Here is a 22,110-nt window from a genome sequence, read left to right on the forward strand (position 1 = left end):
AATTGCACTGAAGACAAAAAGAGAAATTGAGGGGAAAGCTCTCCTAAATATATATATATATACTTGTGTTAGTTTAAGAATGCTCGTTACATCAGTGACACCAACCAAGGGAATCAATGAATAGCCCTTGGAGCTTCGTGTAGGAAATCATAACTCTTCCACCTGCAGAGGTTTCTGCTTAATGGAAATCTGGTGGACTTTATGTTCTGTAAGCACAGGCACTGTGTCCTTCTTTTCACTGTTAAATCACTAGCACCAAGCAGAGTGCCTGGCATACAGCCATGATTAGCAAATAGATATTGAATTGATTTGCAAATTGAAAGGAAGAATGTCTTGCTCCTCATCATATAGGCATTACTGATACCCTGTATAGAATGACCTCCTCATAGGAACACATAAGTGCTTGTAAGATTCCCAGGCTGAGGTCCACAAATATATTTCACTTATATCTAGCTAAAATAGCTACATTTTTCAGGTACTGTCTGGAGGGGAGGGCAATTGAAAGTAGGAAAATGATCAAAGATGTTCCTGAGATAAGCATTTCATGCACCAAGTACAGTGTCAGGTAGTTAGGGCTCCATAACCACCAGCAGCTGCAACATCAGAAGCAGTAGAGACGGGGTCTGTGGACCACACTGGAAGTGGCAAGGATGAGCCAAGAGAAGTTAAGCATGAGAGAAAAGCTATTAAGAGATAACATTCAAAAGACTTTATTAACTTACCAAATATAGGACACAAAAGAGGACAAGGCAAGATTACCTCCAAAGTTTCTAATGAGGGAGAGAGGGAAATGGAGGAGGAACAACTTTGAAAAACAGTATGTTTATTTCAGTATTGGACAGATTGAATAGACCAGTTGGAAACACACGTTTGGCTCTCAGGAGAGAGGTCTGAGAAGTAGACATAAATGTGGGAGGCATCTGCTTACAGAGGAGGGAAAGCTATGGAAATGGATGAAATGACCTTGGCAAAGAATGAGGAGAATGGGGCAGATGGGGCAGGACACAAAATCCTTGGACACATTCACCTACCCAGAAGTATCATCAATTCGAGTTACACGTGCTTTGTTTATTTCGTAAACATGTTTTGGAAGCTTTTTCCTTATCACCCCTCCTTGAATATCACCCCTGAACCTAATCCAAGTTAGATGTTCCTGCCTCTTTTTGTGTTTGCTTTCTTTTGTAAATGCATTTTGGTAGCTAACATTCCCTTCCAACCCCCTCCGTGAATGTTATCCCTGAACCTTAATTTGAGTTAAATCCTCCTCTTCTTACACTTCCATAGAGTGATTAATGTATGTCTGTTGTACTGTTTATTATACTGCATGTAGTTTTTCACTTATCTGGAAGACTGGTGTGTGAACTCCTGGAGAGCCTAAGATGTATTTTACTTAACTACTTATATTTGTTTATTGACACGTAGCCTAATGTCTGTCAAACAGAGATTGTCTTTATATTTTGAATGAATGAATTAATTCATGTTTAAGTTGGAGACTGCCCAAAATTAATTCTTATCTATTAATTCATGAAATCATTTAACACACCTTGTTGAAAATCCCCATTATGCCAGACTTTATAATGGTGAACAAAACACCTAATTTCTGCACTTAAAAATCTTAGAGTTACCTCAAGGAAAGTTATCCAAAAGTCACAGTAGTACATTATTTGGTTCCCTAAAGTAGACAGACAAAAATGCTTTGACTTTAAAGGTACATATAGATAGTATTATTATGACTTGTAAATTTCTATTAAATAATTTTACCTCCAAATCTACTTTTAATTATAGTTTATGGTTAACTTTTCCACTGTTACCATATTGGTAGCAATAAAATTGCATAATAGCTAAGATCATGTCCTTTGGAATTAAACACAGGATTCAAAACCAAGTTCCACCATTTATGGGAGTGTGACTATAAGCAAGTAGAATCATTTCTGTATTTTCCCTTCCCTTGACTATTGTAAAAGAATAAGAATAACTCATGATTGGTAGGTGGATTATTTATGAAATCATGTGTAAAGTATTTCCTTCTGATAAAGATGGCTCGCAATCAAGATTAGCTATTGTTGTTTTAATTATTAACAAACCTTTCCAAATAATAGTATAATTTATTTTACAAATGATCTTTTTCCTTTTGGCTTATTTTAAATTTAGAAAAACCTAATGCTAAGAGAGCACCTTTACCACTTAAGAGAGCAAATTTACTACTTTAAATACTTAAGGGAGCTTATCAAAATATTTCATTAACTTTCCAAGATCTTAAATTTATATAAAATATTTTTGTGTTTATAGAATGTAAGCTTTCGGAGCATTGATACTATGTATCCTTTTGAAAATATACTTGGGTTCCTTTTATAAATATATTTTTTGTATTTTCAAAATGTGTTTTGTAAATTTACTTCAAAGTTTACCTTATATCTTCATTATGACTTATTATCATCTAAAGTTTTGCACACATGCAAATGCAGATTTAAAATCCTCAGTTTATGAAACTGGCTAATTTAGTGTAAAATATAAAATATCTAAAAATTAAAAGAGAGTATCTCACTTTGTATATTGGAGGCTCTGTACAACATTTAAAGATCTAAAGTAGTTATGTTACTGGGAGCCATGAAGATTCAATGCTATTATTGGCAGCAGAACTGTCTGCGAACTGCTGAGCATCTCAAAAATAATTAGGCATTTTAACAAGACTAAAAAGTGTACAATGTTTTTAAAGAATTTCACAAAATGATATGTTCTATCACAAAGCAGAGTTGGCAAAGTTAAATGGAAAATTGAACAATGTCATTAAAAATAAATGAAGGTAACCTAGTTCCTATAGCTTAAATATTCACAATTTCAATTATGTTGTTGAAAAAAATACAGAAGACTCATAGAAAACAGCATTATATTTAATTAGTTGTTCTCTACCAGATAAAATCTGTGTAAAAGTGACGGTTCTGAACTACAGTGTAATTTTACACTGTTACATAGTATAATTTCCTTTTATCCTGAATTTTTGTTTTTCTTATTTAGTACAGCATTAATCTGCTCTTTCTAGGATGATCCATCTTTGAAGTTACGATAGGCCTATAGGAAGCCACAGGTGTATTTTGATTCATTTTACAAAGAAGCTAAAAGAGGAAACCTTGTTTGAAATCCTAGAAGATGTTATCATATGTTATCATAAAATAGTATAAATTTATTATATTTGAAGAATTATACATTGTCATTGTTTATGTTATTTGTTTTAATACCATTTTGTTTAGATGTTAAAATATTTAATGCATAAAGAACCAAATGTTTTAACAATAATATAATGCAGTTCAAATAGTTGCATACACATTTCTTTCACTCATTCTTTTCACTTATTAACAACTTACTTTGGAAGTGGTCATTATTTTCAGGAGCAATTGTTTCAGGACGTAGCAGATCAAAATAAATATTATCATAGAGAATCTCTCAAAATACAGTGACTTTGTCCTAAGAGTCAGTTAATTCCAAATGTGTCATTGAGAAAGACTTCAACAAAGAACATTGCTTTAGAAGTTAGTAAGGAATTTTAAAATAACTCTATTACACAAATATAGGTGAAAAAAATCATTTTTTCAATTTATGTATGCCAGCCATGTCTGTGACTGGCCAAAGGTCCATGATCTGTGGGACCATCCTAGACAGACTACTCTGTCTTTCCCCAGAGTCTTAGACTTTGACCAGATTTTTTTGTGTCTTATACCTTCTTGTAGTTCCAAAACGTGCTGTGGACCCCAGGCCTCCATATCTTTAGTTATGCTGCTCCTGTGCCCATGCTGGATGGTGCACATGTAGACACAGTCATTCAGTACCTTTTGGTGCTGGTGATCACAAAGAGAAAATACTTTTTTAGCTATGAGGTTTGTATGAACAACTTGGATCCTGAACTAGCATGGCATTCTGAAAAGAGCAATGACTGGTTTGTTTTACTAAATCTTAAACGTCCGATATTTACTCTTCTTACTTTAAAAATTGCATTATAAGAAAGAAACTGCATATTTTCTTTGATGCTGAACATGTTTATTGATAGAGGACAGAGAAAGCTAAGAAATCAAGAAATGTGAGGTTAAAGGAAAAGCTCAAACAGCCTTGAAAGGAAGATGCTTCATTTTCTAAGGAAGAAAAAATGAGGATGGGTAAGGAGATAGAACAAAAAGCTTGAAAGAGAGGAAGAAAGTGGAGGCAGTTCATATCCAATGGCCTCATCCTAATGGTTTTACCTAAAGTGGATGGGCTAAGTAGGTAATATGCTTTAGGGCAATAGGAAAGGTTGGAAATAATGGCTGTATTGGGGATAACAGCTGTCAAACAGCAATGAGAGTCAAGCTGGGATTGGAAGCATAAGTTTGTAGCAGTATTAATAAGTGAATTTTTGTGTTAGTCTCCCTAAATGGAAATTACAATCAGAAGAAATATTGGCAGATATGGCAAATATCCAGGAAGTAGGGAATCCTAAGTGCTATGGGATTAATGTCAAACTGACTGAACACAGTTGAGTCTTCAGATAATGAACATAGGAAGTAATATTTTTAATTAAAATTATAGTTTACTTTTTTAAAAAGGAAATAAAAGAAATTCAAAGAAAAATTATGCTTTGATCAATGCTTCTATAATATCATACTACAGACACAAATTCCAAGAAAATATATTTTATTTAACATACAGTTCCAGAATATTTCACCAAGCCTGCTACATAGTAAGTTCTCCAAAAAAATATATGTGGAATGAATAGATCTTCTTTAATAGGTCTGAAGACTTTTTAACCTCATAAAATATTATGAATGAACAAAGTTAATATATTTTGCACTATTAGGTAATTCTCAAATTTATTTTAATGTTTTGCCTTTAATAAAAAGATTAAATCACAGTACAAAACATGTATTTAGGGGAATATGAGCAAATCAGACATTGTAGATAATGATAGAGGACAGTCATACTGTAAGCTAAACAAAGGTAGAAGAGTCTGCCACAGACTAGATTACATTTAGAAAATTATCCTTACTTTTCACATTACATTAGTTTCATTTCATTTAATATAGCCAGTTAGGGTACCACATTTTCAAAAAATAGAGAAATCTGTAATATAGAATCCTGCCAAATAACTTATTCCATGAAAAATAGATCTTGAGAAGAAAAGACAGATAGAGAAAATTGTGGACAATATGCAGCCTGGGGTAAAGAATAAGGAAGAGGGACCCCATCTCTTCCACTCAAAAGAAAGATTCTTTTGATTTGAATACATTCTAATTGTTCACAATATGTGGTGAGAAAACTGCAGAAATATGTGAGTCTGAGTGAAAACCAGAGCGGTTTCAATTGCATATAGAAAATGAGTCTACATCTATTGCAGTGATAAAATAGTGCAGTGGGCAGTCAGCAAAGATAACTCTGGGAACTCTCTATATTGGGGATTATCAAGAGCAGGCTGGATACAAAATGCAAGTAGCAGAAGAAGCAGATTTGTGTTTTGTATCTGCAACTTGAAAAATGTGAAAAGGCAAAAGTGAATGAATTTTACTGTGATTCAATTTCCTCATTTTAAGCAATGAGGATAGTTAATACGTTTCTCAGGGTTGATATGAGAAACCACATTTGAAAGCAGTCTATACATTTAAAAAACACAGTTAAGCCTCTTTTGCAAGCAACAGAAACAGATCCCGGGTTCATTTATCAAAAGAAAAGTGTGTTAGAATGATATGGGAAACGCTGAAGGAAAGAGAGAAGAATCAGGATTTTATTGACTCATGCAGCCTACTGTGTGCCAGGTTCTGTTCCAGGCACTGGATAAAGAGTGAGCAAGTCAAATAAGATTATATTTTAGTGGGATGAAAGACGTAGTAAAATAAATAGGACGCTGTGTAGTACGTTAGATGGTGATAAACGCTAAGGAGAAGTATCAAGTACAGAAAGGGGATAGGGAGGGTTGGAGGATGCAGTTTAAATCACATGGGCAAGGAAGTTGTCCTGGAGATGTGAGAGAAGACATGGAAGAATCAGAGAAGCTTTCTACATCCCTATACTAGAATGAACTAAAGGGTAGTCTCTTCGCAGTGTCATCACCAGATAGGTTAACTCAACCTACCTCCCTATATTCGGGATTTAAATTCAAGGGAGAGGAGGTTTGGTTGGCCCAAACTGGACTTCAGTGAATCATACCTTGCCTTTTGCCTGGCTTGCCCAGTCTCTGTCCCAGAGCTCTCCCACTTACTGCAGTAAGGTACCCCGTCGACAGACTGTGGTGCTCAACAGATTTTAGATTTCCTTTAAGACATAAGAAACTGTCCTTTCCATCTGGATATTCCTCACTATTCCCAGAACTTTCTGTATCATCCTTTCTCCATTTTCTACCTTTTTTTGCCCCCAAATCTCACTCATTCTTTAGAGTTCAATGCAATATGTATCTTTTATGAATATGTCACATTCCCCAGGTAGGCTCACCCCTCTCCTTGTTAAGATATCATAAAATGTTGTGCTTATCTCTATCACAATAAATGGCACAAATCTAATTTAGGGATCCATATCCATTTCCCCATTATACTATGAGTTCCTTAAGGACATAATATATATTCGTTAGGTGAATGAATTTTGAGTCCTCAATAAATGTCTAAATATATAAAGGATACCTGTGATTATTCCAAAGATCATAAAATGTATTTTGTATCACATTTTATGTTGAGAAGATGGTGGTTAAAGTTGACACTGTGACTATAAAATATGAATTATCTGACAGAAGATAGTTGATTAGCCTCATTATCTTTCATGTGCATGTGAGCATGTGTGGGTGTGTATGTGTATGATTGTGGATGTTTTCTTTGTTTATTTGGTGGAGGAAAGTTATAATTAAGGAATAATTTATTTTTGTATGGATTTTAAAAGAATAAATTTTAAAATATTATTAGGGTCGGTTGAGGTGCTAACCATGGGGCTCAATATGAACAAATGTAAAACGGGTGTATGTACAGTGTTCTTTTTATTAATATTATTGTCAAAGCATCAAGTATTTGAAAGAAATACTTTGTTTCTCAAGAATATAATTACTTCCTATTGTCAATGCAAATTCTTTCTGGGAATTGAAATTGGGCTTTCAGATATTATGTTATTGACTACAGTTTATATTACCCCACCTCTCTTGTGGATCAGAGTAAAAGATCCTTTGAGTTGTTATAGGGATTCTCAAGTTTCAGAATACATAATTATCCAAAATGCAGGCTACCAAGTGCCACCCCCAGAGATGATTCAGAAAATCTGGTAAGGGCCAAAGAATTTTCATTTTAAATAGAATTCCAAGTGATGTCTGTGCAGAAATGTCACGAATTGGGAAACAGTGGACAGGAAATGGAGAATTTTTAGCGCTATGAAAGGTGCTTTCTATTTGAAGGACAACTGATGAATGGGTGAAATATCCACAAGGCCTTGCTTTGGTTTTCAAGACAGTTGATCCTTGAACAATGTGGGAGTTGAGGCACTGACCCGCTGCACAGTAGAAAATTTGTGCATCGCTTTCAGTTCCCGCAAAACTTAACTGCTGATAGCCTGCTGTGGACTGAAAGCCTTACCAGTAAGTCGATTAACATATATTTTATGTGTTCTGTGTATTATATACTGTATCTTACAATAAAGTAAACTAGAGAAAAGAAAATGTTATTAGGAAAATCACAAGGAAGAGAAAAAACATTTACTCTACCATACTATGAAAAAATCTGCATAAAAATGGACCTGTGCACTTCAAACCCGTTGTTCGAGGGTCAACTGTAATTGTTCTATTTTAGAATGACATGCTTTTGATTTGTTGTAATGAAGTCATTTAGTTATTTCTTTCATGGGCAGTTTTTAACCGAGTGATGTATGAATTGCAAGGATTCCAAACTACTGCTAAGAGAACCTGATTAAATTGAGGACCAGTGCTCAGGAATGATTAACTTTAGCTTATTCTTCCTTTAGGGCATATGTTTGTCATGGAATTTCAAAAATCAGACTTAATATATTGCCATGTCAATAAATATTCATTTGTTATTAATTAATGATTTATCTGTCACCTAGAAATTGTTGTAAAATCAAACAAAATCTCTGAATTATTCACTGCAGTAAAGAATCAGTTCCTTTTTTAAAATTCTGATTTCAAATTAGAGCTTGATTAAAACAGTAAGTGTTCATTAGAAGAGGAGTGTTAGGTGGTTGCTCTTCCTGGACTACACAATTCTGTTATCAAAAATAATCCCTCCTTGTGTGTTTAGTCATTATCTATATGCCTTCAGCTAATACTCAATATTAAGGCCTACAGAGTGTCACTTAGCTTTCATAAAATATCTGCCCTTATGCCAAGTTATGTTTGCATCTTCAAAATCCCAAGTTCATAAGAAAATTGTGATGTTAAAACCTTCACGAAGAAGGTTAACTATATGATTAGTTGTAAATACACTAATTTCTTGTCTCCAGATTTTTTTGAATTTAACTTCAATGAGAAGAAAATTGGCAATCTTACTCGAATTTTGTAAAATAAGCAGTTATTAAATATATTTTACCTAGTGTAGAAAAAATGCTTTTAAGTACCTGGATTATTAATGTTGATTAATGTCTCCCGTCTCCTGTACTTTGTGCTATTTTAAGGACAGTGGTCACTATGCAGACATTTTTAATCTAGCAGGATCAGTCCAGAGCTGACAATATTTTTTGAGAAGCATCATATATGTTTGAAGGAGTATTAAGATTTGAAATCAGATCAACATATATCCTGCCACTTACTGCCTATGTGACTTTGGGCCCATTATTTAATTACTCTGGATTTTAGTCCTTTCACTATAAAATGAAAATAATTAAACCTATCTCATGAGAATTTTATAAAGATAAGAAATGATGTAAAGGGATATTATGAAGATTAGAGACGAATAAATTCCGAAGTACGTGGTAGGTTTTTTGGTTTTTTGTTGTTGTTGTTTTGTTTTGTTTGTTTTGTTTTGAGAGAGAGAGGTGTAGGGGCAGGGAGGGGGTTGTGGTGGAAGAGCAGAGGGAGAGGGAGAGAGAGACTCTTAAGCAGGCTCCACACTGAGCACCGAGCCCGATGCGGGGCTTGTCTCACAATCCTAAGATCATGACCTGAGCCGAAATCAAGAGTCAGATGTTTAACTGACTGAGCCACCCAGGCACCACTATGGTAGGCCTTTTTATAATAAAAATTGATGATAATGATAATACTAATATTAAAATACTGGATTGTTTTCTAACTTCCATGATTACCTCCAGTGATTCTCGCCACCTGTAATTCATGTCTTTGTATAGACCTCTCCTTCATTAAATTAGAACTGGCACTGTGTGAATAATACAAGGTTCAGGTGACAGTGGGTGCCTTCTGAAATGAGATCAGGAGGCATTGCAGCTTCTACTTCGCTCTCTTGGAATTGCTCACAAGCCAGCTGCCATGCTGTGAGGGTGCTCCAGCAGCCCTGTGGAAATGCTCACATGGAGAGTAGCTAAGGACCCCCCAGCCAATAGCTAACACTAATTTGCCAATCATGTGAGTGAAACATTTTGGAAGTGGATCCTCTAGTAGTACTCAAGACTTCAGATGATTGTTGCCCCAATCAACCTCTTGACTGCAACCTCATGAGAGGCTCCCAGGTAGAACTACGCAACTGAGCCATTCCCAAATTCCTGACTCATGAAAACAATGAGAAATAATAAATAATCGCTATTGTTTTAAGCTACCGAATTTTGGGATTTGTTATGCAATGATCAGTAACTAACACAACTACCAAGATCAAAAGACAACTTTGTCTTCTCTAAGAAAGTTCATGCTATGTATTCTGTCCATATATATTTCATTATTCCTGATATAGCCTTCCTAGCCAAACTGACTTGCTCTTTCTCCACCTAATATATCTTTGCTCCCCACTTTACCTCAATGCTTTTACTTCATGAATACATCAATCTTAACAGCATCAATATCTTTCACATTAAACATTTTATGGGCTTTTCTTCCTGAAAGTCTCTTCTAAGATGTTAACACAATACACTTACAAGTTGCTTGTTATCAGGTAACCTAACTTCTCTTCTTGCATTCTTTTGACAGCTCATATGATCTAATCTCATTTTATAGTAGTTAAATGAATATATGTATACTCTCTGGTATTTGCCAACGGCTTTTTCTTGGTAAAAAAAGCATATGATTGAAGGTCATGTCTACTTACTAATACTGCGCATGGGAAAGGACCTATTTTTTTTTAATTGAAATATAGTTGACAATATTACATCATTAGTTTCAGGTGTACAAGATAGTGATTTGACAACTCTGTATATTATGCTATGCTCACCACAAGTGTAGCTACTGTCTTTCACCATAGAAGCTATTACAATACCATTGACTATATTTGAATTGCATATTTTAAAAATCTCAAAACAGGGGTGCCTGGGTGATGCAGTCAGTTGATCGTCTGACTCTTGGTTTTGGCTCAGGGAGCAATCTCAGGGTCTTTAGATTGAGCCCTGCGTTGGTCTCCGTGCTCAGTGCAAGTCTGCTTGAGATTCTCTCTCCCTCTCCCTACACCCCTCTCCCCCTGCTCATGTGCCCCCCTCAAATAAATAAGTAAATCTTTAAAAATCTCAAAACAGCACTACTAAAACGAAAGAAGTTCTTTCTTTTCCTACATAAAAGACTACTGGATACCAGTGGTCTACATCCCACTGCAAGGGAGGCTGGCACAGCCATGTGGGTTGTGCCTCTGCCTGGAATGCCCTTCACTCCCCCCTTCCTCCCGCCATCCTGGGTAACCACTATTCACCTTTCAAACCTCGGATCTAAAGTCATTTTCTCAGGCATGCTATGGCAAATACTGCTGCTTACCTCCCAAATATCTATTTCTTTCTTCTTTTTTATTAAAAGACTCCTAATTCTTAAGTAGGGACATTTAGCATGGCTATACCATCCCCTCTTATAGCTAGATATGGCTGTATGACTAGGTTTTCACCCACTAATGTAAGGGAACAGGTTGTGTGAAACTTCTAGGAAGCTCTTTAAAAGAGATGGAAGTCACCGTTCCCCACTTTACTCCTTCCTGCTAATTGGAATGCAGAACTGATTGCTGGAGCTCAAGCAACCATCTTTGATGATGAGGTAGAAACACATACTTAAATTGGCAAAAACCAAAAAAGGAGGGGAGGCTTCTGGCTACTTGGACTTTCCATGAATAGCCTTGGACCACACATATTCAGTAGTCTTTTATATGAGAGAGCAGTAAACTTCTTTCTTGTTTCTGTCATTTTTATTTTGTGATTTTTATATGCAACTGAACTTTATCCTAATTAACATAACAGCCTTTGCTGACCCATTAGGTAAGGTCAAATTTCTCTGTTTTATAGGTTTATAGCACCATATTTTTTCTTTCATACTAGCTATCTCAGTATATAATTATACATTTATTTTTTTTAATTTTTGTTTAAAGATTTCTTTATTTTGAGAGAGAGAGAGTTGGAGGGGGGAGCAAAGGGAGAGAGAATCTCAAGCAGACTTGCAAGTCTAACAGAATCCCCACTGAGTATGGAGCCCAACACAGGGCTTGATCTCATGACCCTGAACCCAAACCAAGAGTCAGATGCTTAACCAACTGAACCACTTAGGTGCCCTGAGTATATAATTTTAAATTTATGTATATTGGCCTTCTTTCTTTTTCTTTTTCTTTTTTTTTTTTTTAAAGATTTTATTTATTTATTTGACAGAGAGAGACACAGCGAGAGAGGGAACACAAGCAGGGGGAGTGGGAGAGGGAGAAGCAGGCCTCCTGCAGAGCAGGGAGCCCGATGCGGGGCTCGATCCCAGGACCCTGAGATCATGACCTGAGCTGAAGGCAGACGCTTAACGACTGAGCCACCCAGGCGCCCCGGCCTTCTTTCTTTTTCAATGGAGACTCCAGACAGCAGGGCCTATGTATATTTGTGCTCACTTTTATTCACTGAAGCCTATCATAGCACTGACCACAAAGTCAATATTTCATAAATATTTGCTCAATAAGGAATGATCACAAGGTCAATATATATGAGCTGTGATTGATAAGCTTAAGTGGGACTTTAAATTTCTCATGAAATCCTGTGAATAATGATTATGTTTCAGACCTGTGTTTGTGCTGGTTGTATGTCCAGCAGTAGTAAAGGATTTGTAACCATCTACTTTGTCATAAGACTTAATTGGTGAAAGGAGTGATGTGAGAAATACTGTTTTGGTTCATGAAATTCACTGTCCCCATCACGCTGTGATGAAATTCACAGTTTCCAGTTATCTTAATTACATTTGTCTTTACTTTTAAGCACTATTTCTATTGTGGAGATGGGGATTTTAAAAAGTAATTATTGAGTATATGCTCATAAATTGCATAAATTGTGTATGTCACAAGATAAAAGAAATGTAACAATTTTAAAATCAGTGCTCTCATGGTGTATTTTTATATAAATAAATAAATAACTATAATTATATATATGTATGTATGTATGACTTGGCTTCATGATAGAATATTCTGCCAGTTTTCAGAACCAAAAGAAACATCAGTTAGTTAGCATTCAAATTACTTTTAATACAATCTCATGAAAATAGGAAAAAATATCAAAATCTTTTTGTTTGCTTATCATCCAACCTCGGGTAACACAAAGCCTTACCACAGCAAACAATTAAGCTTGGTAAATGTGAGATGCAGTGTAAAACATAAAAGGATGAATTAAATTAAGACTTTGTTTCTATAAATGGACATGTGACTCATTTGAATGCAAGCCCTCTCAGAAGAGTGGAGGTTTTTTTGAAGAAAAACAAAAAGTCTATAAGGACACCATGGTAACTGCAGGTAGAAATGCACTTACACATACTTTGTTCATGGGAACTGGAAAGTCAAATGGTATTCTAGGGATCATATCGCTAAAAAGGTAATTGATGGGTTGTGCACTGTGTTATCATTGCATTCATTTAGTCCTAATGCAAGGATGCAAACTTTTGTGCCTGGGAAGCTGAACACAATGGCATAGAAATAAGAATCACCTGCTCTAATTCTGACCATTTTTTATTTAATAGTATTCCTGTAAGCCTTTTTTTTTTTTTTTTAATACAAGGAATTTCAAAATTCTGATAGGGCTAGTGAAACATCAAGAAGAAAGTCAATAAATGGTTCATTTAGTGTTAGTCTTAGATATATAAAGCTCCTTAAAAACTGATCCATCGCTATTACACAGAATATTATGTTATCCAGAATTCTCCATTAATCCTCTGATTAAAACAAAAATATATTAGAAAGCAATTCATCAACAGATGGTAAGGCGTGGCATGGAACCTTATGGCTGAACAGAAGTAGATGATAAAAGAGAAAATGTGGGTTATTTTTCCTGGGTGTCTACAGAAAATGGATATGCAGCCCATGATAACTATTTCTGTATTGTGATATTAGAAAAATGTAACATTAAATGTGCAATTGAGTACCATCTGTCTACTTGCAGGCCAAAATCATGATCACAGATCCGACATATTAAGTGAAGCTCTAATGAGAGAGTGGAAGTCAGAGGTACAGTTCCTACTGAGAATGTTTACAGCTTAAAACAGTGTACAGATGGAATTTTTTTCTTTTGTTACGATATTAGAGTACTTTTAAGGTAGAAATATTGACCATTTTGAGATATTGGGGTCAACCAAAGCTTCTTTAACACCCACAGATATTTCAAAGATAATATAATATAGTTAAGGATGGTATTTAATTGCTATTCTACAGGAGCATTTTAATTAACAGTTTTGAAGCTCCTATCATCAGTGATTGAAACCATGCTGCTCTTTTTCTGTCTTCCTTAAGAGGGTTATACATTCTTAGCAGTGAAGAAAGAGTTGTGATTATGGTTGTCAGACCAAACACAAGATTAGAATCACCAGGTGAAAGCTCTGAAATCAGAGGCAGAGAGAGGAATGTGGGGATTCAAGTTTATCAGAAAGACCTAGAAATAGAGACCACCTGGGGAACCTAAGTGTTGACTCTGCCATTTCTCCTTTAAGGGTCCAGTTTTGCTAATGTCTAATCAGAAAGGTTGTCTGTAGACATCTTTTAAATGGACATGCGTAGATTGTTAGCATTCCAGATGGTGATATAAACTCTAAGGATAACACACTTATGTGTTGTCAGTAGCAAGGAACTGGCTATTTTCTCACTAGTACAGAGAATGTGAGGGCAGTTGTGCACCTACCCTGTAGGGTGACAGTGGATAAGAAAAAGATAGGCCAAGATATGCTGCTGCTTTGTGTGGTAGCCCCTCTTTTCTTAAGGTCTGTGACCCTCACCATGTAAATTGGGAACTTACAGCACATATCTCCGTGCTGTTCCTTCCTACCAATCTGCAACACAATCTAAAAATCTGAATATAGCATGACATTTAATTAAACTTATTATTAACTTGAATAATTAATTAATCAAACTCATTGCCTTCTTATGATACCAGCTAAGTAATATGAGTTCCTATTATATGTTGTGTAGGTACTTTTACACTTAGGTGATGAATTTTTATTAATTTTTATTTATGTATTTTCTTTATATATAATGTTAATAATTCACATTTATTATTTAACAGTGAAAAATAGACATTTCTAGAAAAATAGCCTTATTGTGCATTGTCCTTTTTTTACTGTTATAATTGTAAGAAAACTCTTCTTTTATTAAACTCTTAAATTAACTTAGAGTAAAACTGACTTCTTTTGGTATACAGTTCTATGAATTGTAACATATATATGGAGAGTCATGTAACCACAATCCAAACACACAATAGTTCCATCACTCCCAAAATTCCCTCCTGCTATCACCACTTTATACTCCCCTCTGCCCCTAACTAGCCTCTGGCAATTTGATCTGTTCTCCATTACTCTAGTTTACTTTTATCTTTTCATGCGTCATATAAATGGAATCATACATAATATAACCTCTGGAGACTACCTGCTTTCATTCAACCTAATACCTTTTGAGAGTCATCCAAGTTGTTGTATGTATTAGTAACATGGATACTTTTAAAATCTCCTTTTACACAGTTCAAATAAATGTATTTTTTCCTATGTAAATATACCATGGACCAAATGACAATTTTGATATTTATTACTAGAAACAGCAAATCTTAAACTCCAAGGCCAAAAAAAAATTAATTTGATCTCTATTATAGTAACAATGTGGGAAAAAGATAAGACTTTACTTTAAAAAAACACATTTGCTAGAGGTTTTATCAGAAGAGCATTTTTAAATTACATTAAAAAAATACTGTTTTAGACCTTTCAACTATTTTTATCTTCAAGAATTAAAGACATATATTTTGAATGTGTTTAAAGGGAAGAGTTGGACTTTAACAAATGTAGTGTATATTAATGATCATTTAATTATTGACTGGAGCCAGAGTGATCGGAGATACATATTAATAGCTCTGTAACCTTGGGTAGTTGACTTAACCACTTCTCACCTATTAAAAAAATCAATAAAAGGACTAATGACAGCACTCTTTTCATTGGTTTTGTGTTATTAAATAAAATAGCATATATGAAGCTGTTTGCACAATTCTTTTACTCATCAAGGGCTAGTGGAGGCTATCGGTGTTATTTAATTCCTCTTTAATTCCACAATAAAAATGTTCCAAACTTGTCTAATACTCTACTTTTATGTTTATCATTTGGTGTTAAATTAAAAATATAGGACACAATGGTCCATGTAGAGTATGAGCCTTTTGTTTAAATGCTTTTAAGTGAATGAATTTTAAAAATTCTGGAAGTATATTTTGAAAGGTATCACAACCAGTTTCTTTTCCTGAACATTAGGATTTTATGTATTATAAAATATCAAAGGATTTTTGTCAGTCTTCTAAGATTTTAGGTGATTTTATTTTGTTTTTGCTTATTTGCACAACTTGTTCTAGAGTAAATGGATATTCCTTTTTTGCTAGGGAAGATAAAAGTTACATATAATGCTTATCTTAAAATATTTCATTCCTCAATTGTACAACAGAGCTAATAAATATGGTACAAAGTTTTTTTTATTAAAGATAAAATATCTTTTATTAATATCTTTTATTTGTTAAAGTTAAAAAATGTAACAACACTATTATCCCCAGTGCATTTGTTTGGTCTAAATAAAATTGTTGTAAGCTTGTATCATGTGGCTCTATCCTGAAGAAATCTGAAAAACTGAAGTATACAAATCATCATACCATGTAGGTACATTTTCAGCAATGTCATTTAAAAAAGCATGGTTCAAGATGAATGCATCTTGATGACTAAATTAAGTAGTTAAAATATTGGTTTGTTTTTTAGCAATTGAATTTGAGTATCATTTTGAAGAAAGTAGAAAAATACCTAATTTAGTTTTACTTAAACAGTGGTTTTCTATTTTGGCCACATAAATATATTTTATTATTTTAAATAAATAATTATGAGTTTATGTCCTTATTTAGCAAAGAATAGGGGCGCTGGGGTGGTTCAGTCGGTTGAGCATCTGACTCGTGGTTTCAGCTGAGGTCATGATCTCAGGGTCATTAGATGGAGCCTTGTATTGGGCTCCACGCTCAGCAGGGCGTCTGCTTGAGATTCGCACTCTACCCTCTCCTGCTGCCCCTCCGCACTATGTTCTTTCTCTCTCTCAAATAAAAAATAAATAAATCTAAAAAGAAACAAAAAACCCACAAAGGATAGTATTTTGAAAAAAAAATAAACTGCTTTGTTTTAATTTCCCCATTAAGCCAAAATTTCATTTGTAGCTTCTGACCTCTGGCCCTGAGTAGTGATGTAGAGAATGGGGTAAAGCCTGACACTTTCTAGCAAGAGGGGAAATGAGAGGAAGGAGGGACAGATATTGAACAGGTTAAAGATCTAGAGGTATATAAGATAAAAGAGAGGCATATAAGGCAGAAGGAAGATTTGGCCATAATGGATTCCTGTTCTTTACCCTGAGATGAGACTCACTCAACTATGGGTATAAGGGAACTTGGTTCCCCAGGCATGCCTATTTTCCCTGTAGGATGAAATGACCTGTGCGTTCTCAGATCAAATCTTCCTGAGAGGACATGCCTCTGGAGGCAGTTAATTTGAGTATTTGGGGGTTTGCAGTCGGACTAGCCCTGGGAAAAAAGCAGTTTGACCCAGCAGTGAAGGTGGGAGGTGGACCACCCACACAAGGAAGCTCAGTGGAGCATCCGACTGGCAATGGTGACCGGGCTCCAACAGAGGCTGCAGTAACATTAACCGCAGATAGTCTGTGATTATAAGGGAGAACCACCAGCAGACAGAGAAGGGATAGAGGAGGTAGAGGACAGCATCCTTTGTGGCTCCTGACTCTTGTCCATTTTTGTGAGTTTATGTAAGTACCGTCACCCCGAGCTGTCATCTCAGATTGTAGCCAGGACACACTCTGGGGAATCAGAGCTTTATCTAAAGGAACTGTTCAAATTATCAGACTGGATTAAGTTCATTTTTTATCTACTGCTCGGTGCATGTAGCTTCTTGAGGAAGATCAGATGAATCACATATTAAACAAACATACCAGTCACTCTAACTTCAAACATAGTGTTAGTCACATTTATGGCGTGGTCACTGCAGTGTGGTTCTGACACGACTATCCAGAGTCAGCACAGACTTCACAGATTGAGGTATAGTCCTCCACAAGACTCCCTACCATTTAGACACTGGTTGCAAGCTCCAGGCTTCCCAAGCCACCCACACTTCTAACCAACCGGCTATAAATTTGAGGGTCCCCACTACCCTGTCAGGTTTGGTGATTCACTAGGACAATTCAAAGAACTGAGGAAGATGCTATACTTACAATCAAAGTTTCATTATAAAGGATACAAATCAGGACCTGCCCAATATAGAGACACATAGGATGAGATCTGGGAGGGGCCCAAATGTAAAGCTTCCATGTTCTCAGAATGTAGTATCCTCCTGGCACATTGTTTTGTATCACAAATAGGGAAACTCATCAGTCTTTGGGTATTCAGGTATGGTTAATTGAATCATTGGCCAAATGACTGAATTCAGTCCCCAGTCCCCTCCCCTCATCCGATGGAGGTCAGGAAGTCATGTTGATACCACTTGGCTGAAAGCCTCAATCCTCTGATCACATGGTTGATCTTTCTTGCCCAGACCCTATCCTGAAACTATCTGAGGGACTACCATGAGTCACTTCATTAGCATAAACTCAGGTGTAGTCTAAGGGACCCACCATGAGTAATCAAGACACTCATCACTGGGGACATTCCAAGGGTTTAGAAGCTCCCTCTTAGAAACCTGGACAAAGGGGCGCCTGGGTGGCTCAGTCGTTAGGCATCTGCCTTCGGCTCAGGTCATGATCCCAGGGTCCTGAGATCGAGTCCCACATCGGGTTCCCTGCTCGGCGGGAAACCTGCTTCTCCCTCTCCCACTCCCCCTGCTTGTGTTCCCTCTCTCGCTGTGTCTCTCTCTGTCAAATAAATAAATAAATAAAATATTTTTTTAAAAAAGAAACCTAGACAAAAACCAGATATATTTTTTATTATACAACAGTTTACATATTTTAGAAATTGTGTTAGAAATTTTTAGAATAGAATTTTGTTGTTAGAATATTTTAACAGAATTCAGTAGATTTCTGAGAAACTTTTATATCATCAAAACATTTCTTATACTACATATATATATATATATATATAGTTGAATACTGGTATACATATATGCATACTATATATGTATATTTATATATCAGTGTATATACAGATATGTCTCAGATATGAAAATGAGTATGTATTAAGTGGAGTGGCATCACTTACATATGTATCTTATATAAATTCAACTATTCATGTACTGCAACATCATAAAAGGGGAAGACAAATAATCATTTGAAAATTACAGAGGACTACATGCAATGAGCATATTCTCTCCAAGTGAATGTGAGATGAGAAACCTGAACAATTTCTGAAGTTGCTCCTGTGTCCCACGGTGTGAGCACCTCATGATGCTGAATTAATCTCATTTTTTAAAGATACTTCTCATACATTAAAGAGTACACATTGTACTTTTCAAAAAACAAAGCCCTTATGGCAGGGCAGGTCATCCATCTGGTGCTTTCCCCCTCTAGGAGTGATACGCTCTAACCGGGGAGGAAAACTTCCTGGAGTGGACTTAGGGGGACATAGTATGTTTGTCTCCAGTGTGATGTCTCCCGGAGGAATTGTGTAGAATGGTGTGGAGTACATTGTTTTTTTTCCTTATGAGCTGACGTTTAAAACCAAATCCTCCCCACAGAGAAGATGTGATTTCCCTGTAAATATGTATATGTGACAGGTTTGAGAATATCAGTTTCAGGTCTGCCTTTGGCAACTAATTTTTTCAAAAGGAGATGAATAATTGTAGATTTGTGCTAGAATGAAGTGATCAGATGACAGATAAAGGAGATAATTGTTGCATTATCTATGACATTTTTGGAGACACAGCTTGTAATTTTTTATTAGATATGGAAGATATTTCTAGGAATCTGATTTTCTTATTCTTGTTTCTTAGGGCAAATAGTCTCAACTATATTAAGTACCATCTATCTGAGGATTCCTGGGAGTTTAAAACTGTGTTCTGGAGTTGACCTATCATTTTATAATTGGAGTAAATGAGGGAGTGGGAAAAACATGTAATACTCATATATTCATTAAAATGTTTTTCTTTGAACTATTATAAATATTTTCAGAAAGGGGTTGTGCATGTCACCATATAGTCTTACTTTTGTGCTCAGTTTCCCTGTTTGGTGAAAGATCATTTGGAATGGAGCATCATGGGTTCTGATGCTCTTATGCCCTCTGCATATGTGTGATTTGTAAGAAGTGTCTTCCAGAGTCAGTTCCTTCTTTATAAAACAATGACTTTGGACCAAGTAGTCTCTGAGTGCCTTTCAGCTTTAAAAGTGTATAGTTCTGTAAGTTTTCTCAGTTCAATTACACCACCTTTGAAGTGCCATTTGATTAATAATTATTTTCATAAGTACTTAATGAAAATGAATGTTTTCAATCTATAATGATAATCAGAACTAATATCATTTAGAATAGTTGTTTTTCATGCTTAAGTCTGTTTTACAAAATGAGTAATGTTTTATGTCATTCACACAGAATTCTTTAGAAGCTATTTCTGTTTGTTTATTTCCATTAAAATGAAGAGATTTATATAATTTTTGTTTGATTTTATATACTTGAATAGGAACAGTGATTGTATTAAAGGTTTTTAAAATGAGACCTCGTCCATGATACCATTCTGCAATGTAAATATTCTACTATAGCCTTTATCACATTTTATAACAATTAAATGTGAACTTTTTTCTCTCAAAAAGTTCAGAGACCGTATCTTACTTACCAAAGTTTATACTTCAGCACCTGCAATGAAAGCTGCCAAATGATACTGATTTAATATCTGTTAAGTGAACAAATTAATGAATGGTGACTGAACGGTGTGTCATTATAGAAGCCAAGAGGGAAGACAGTTTGAAAGAAAGGAGTTATAAATTGTGTCAAATATTAGACAGGTTATTAGAAGTGGACTAAAAGGACCATTGGATTCAATCCATTAAAAGTAAAGATAGATTGCACTGAACAAATTAAAACCAAATGGAAGCAGTGAAGTTAGACTACTTAAGAAGCATAGTCATGTAAAGGAGAAATCTAAGGCAGAAGAATAAAGGTTGTACATATATGAAAGGCACTGTTTTTAAATCTTTAAATATGTTACTAGTATATAATGTTTGAAGGCCATGCTGAAGGATCCAATGGAGATGCCAGAGGAGAAGGGTACCCAGGGTAAGTAGTGGAGTGACATATCAGAGGAGGGAGAAGGTAAAAGTAATGCATAAAAAAATTGATATTTTTGGAAAGGAATAGATGGTTGAGTTCTTTGGAAAAGATAATTTAAAAAGAAAATGAGGGGCGCCTGAGTGGCTCAGTCAGTTGAGCGTCTGACTCTTGGTTTCGTCTCAGATCATGAGCTCATGGGTCATGGGATGGAGCCCCATGTCCGGGCTCCATGCTCAGCGGGGAGACTGCTTGAAGATTCTCTCTCTCTACCCCTTCCCCAACTCACGTGTTCTCTCTCTCAAATAAATAAATAAATCTTTTAAAAATTATTTAAAAAAATAAAAAGAAAATGAATGCATGTAAAAGAGGGCAAAATGAAGAAATTTATTCCAAATTAAAAAGACTAAAAATGGAGGCTCTGACTTCTCTGTGAAGACAGTGTTCATTGTCCATTGTCATACATAATGACTTGCAAAAATAATCTCTTCTTGTGTAATAACCCGAAGGAATCTCGATACTACCATATTGGAATTCTCTAGGGCAAGTGGGTATTGCATAGTCACTCTCTTAAAAAATGGCTATACACTGTTGAAATATTCCTCAGTGAACCTTATTCGGCTATTACCTTTAGTTCTAACTACACAGAAGTTTTCAATGTTTTTTTTTTTCCTAATAGTATATCACCTTTAATTACCTGTATAATAAAAACAAGTTATTGTTTTTATTGCAATAAAATAATGCACTGGCATTCTCTGAATTATTTTTATTTTATATGCTGGCTTAATCATTTTTTTACTTATTATAATTTTATGATCAGAGAACATCTATGCAATTAACCCTTGGTTTATATTAGCATACTTTATTCTTAGTAACTTACCACTTTTAGATTCATTCAATTTTTGTGTTCTACTGGGTTTTTAAAATTTTCACTTCATGTCCCCCAAGTTATATTTGTTTTTCTGCAGTGCTTGGCACCAGACAATTGCTACAAAGCTAGGTCTGAAAAACATGCAGGCCCATCCTCTTCTTAAGAGATAAGAAAACTTTAGAATTAAAGAAGTTGTGTCAATATTAACTTATTAAATGATTTTTATCTTTGATGCTATCTCTGTTTTCTGTCACTAGTAAAAAATGTGAACACAGAGTATTTGTTACAGTTAAAAGAAAGCCTGGCCAGAATTCACTGGAAACAAAAGGCTGTCACTGGATGCTGGATATTACTGTTCGCACTTTGGTGGAATGAATGGGCTCTGTCCATATTTGCTGTTTATCACAAGTCTCAGATTATAAACCTCAAGTAGAAGCACCCAAATGGCTGAATGTATG

General features: G+C 35.3%; 1 protein-coding gene across 21 annotated transcripts in view; it reads left to right on the plus strand.

Moving 5' to 3' along the window:
• The window catches only part of PPFIA2 (PTPRF interacting protein alpha 2), a 469,533-nt gene that overhangs the window by 163,130 nt on the left and 284,293 nt on the right, over positions 1-22,110 (plus strand). The window contains exon 1 of one of the 21 annotated variants that reach the window (XM_032393740.1): positions 3,198-7,373. The exons of the other annotated variants lie outside the window; for them this stretch is intronic. The gene's annotated coding sequence lies outside the window, so the exon portion shown is untranslated. Of the gene's footprint in view, positions 1-3,197; positions 7,374-22,110 lie in introns of those variants that run through there. 21 annotated transcript variants of the gene reach the window in all.

Source organism: Phoca vitulina, unplaced genomic scaffold (assembly GCF_004348235.1).
Source record: "Phoca vitulina isolate PV1807 unplaced genomic scaffold, GSC_HSeal_1.0 scaffold76, whole genome shotgun sequence".
Lineage (NCBI taxonomy): Eukaryota > Metazoa > Chordata > Mammalia > Carnivora > Phocidae > Phoca > Phoca vitulina.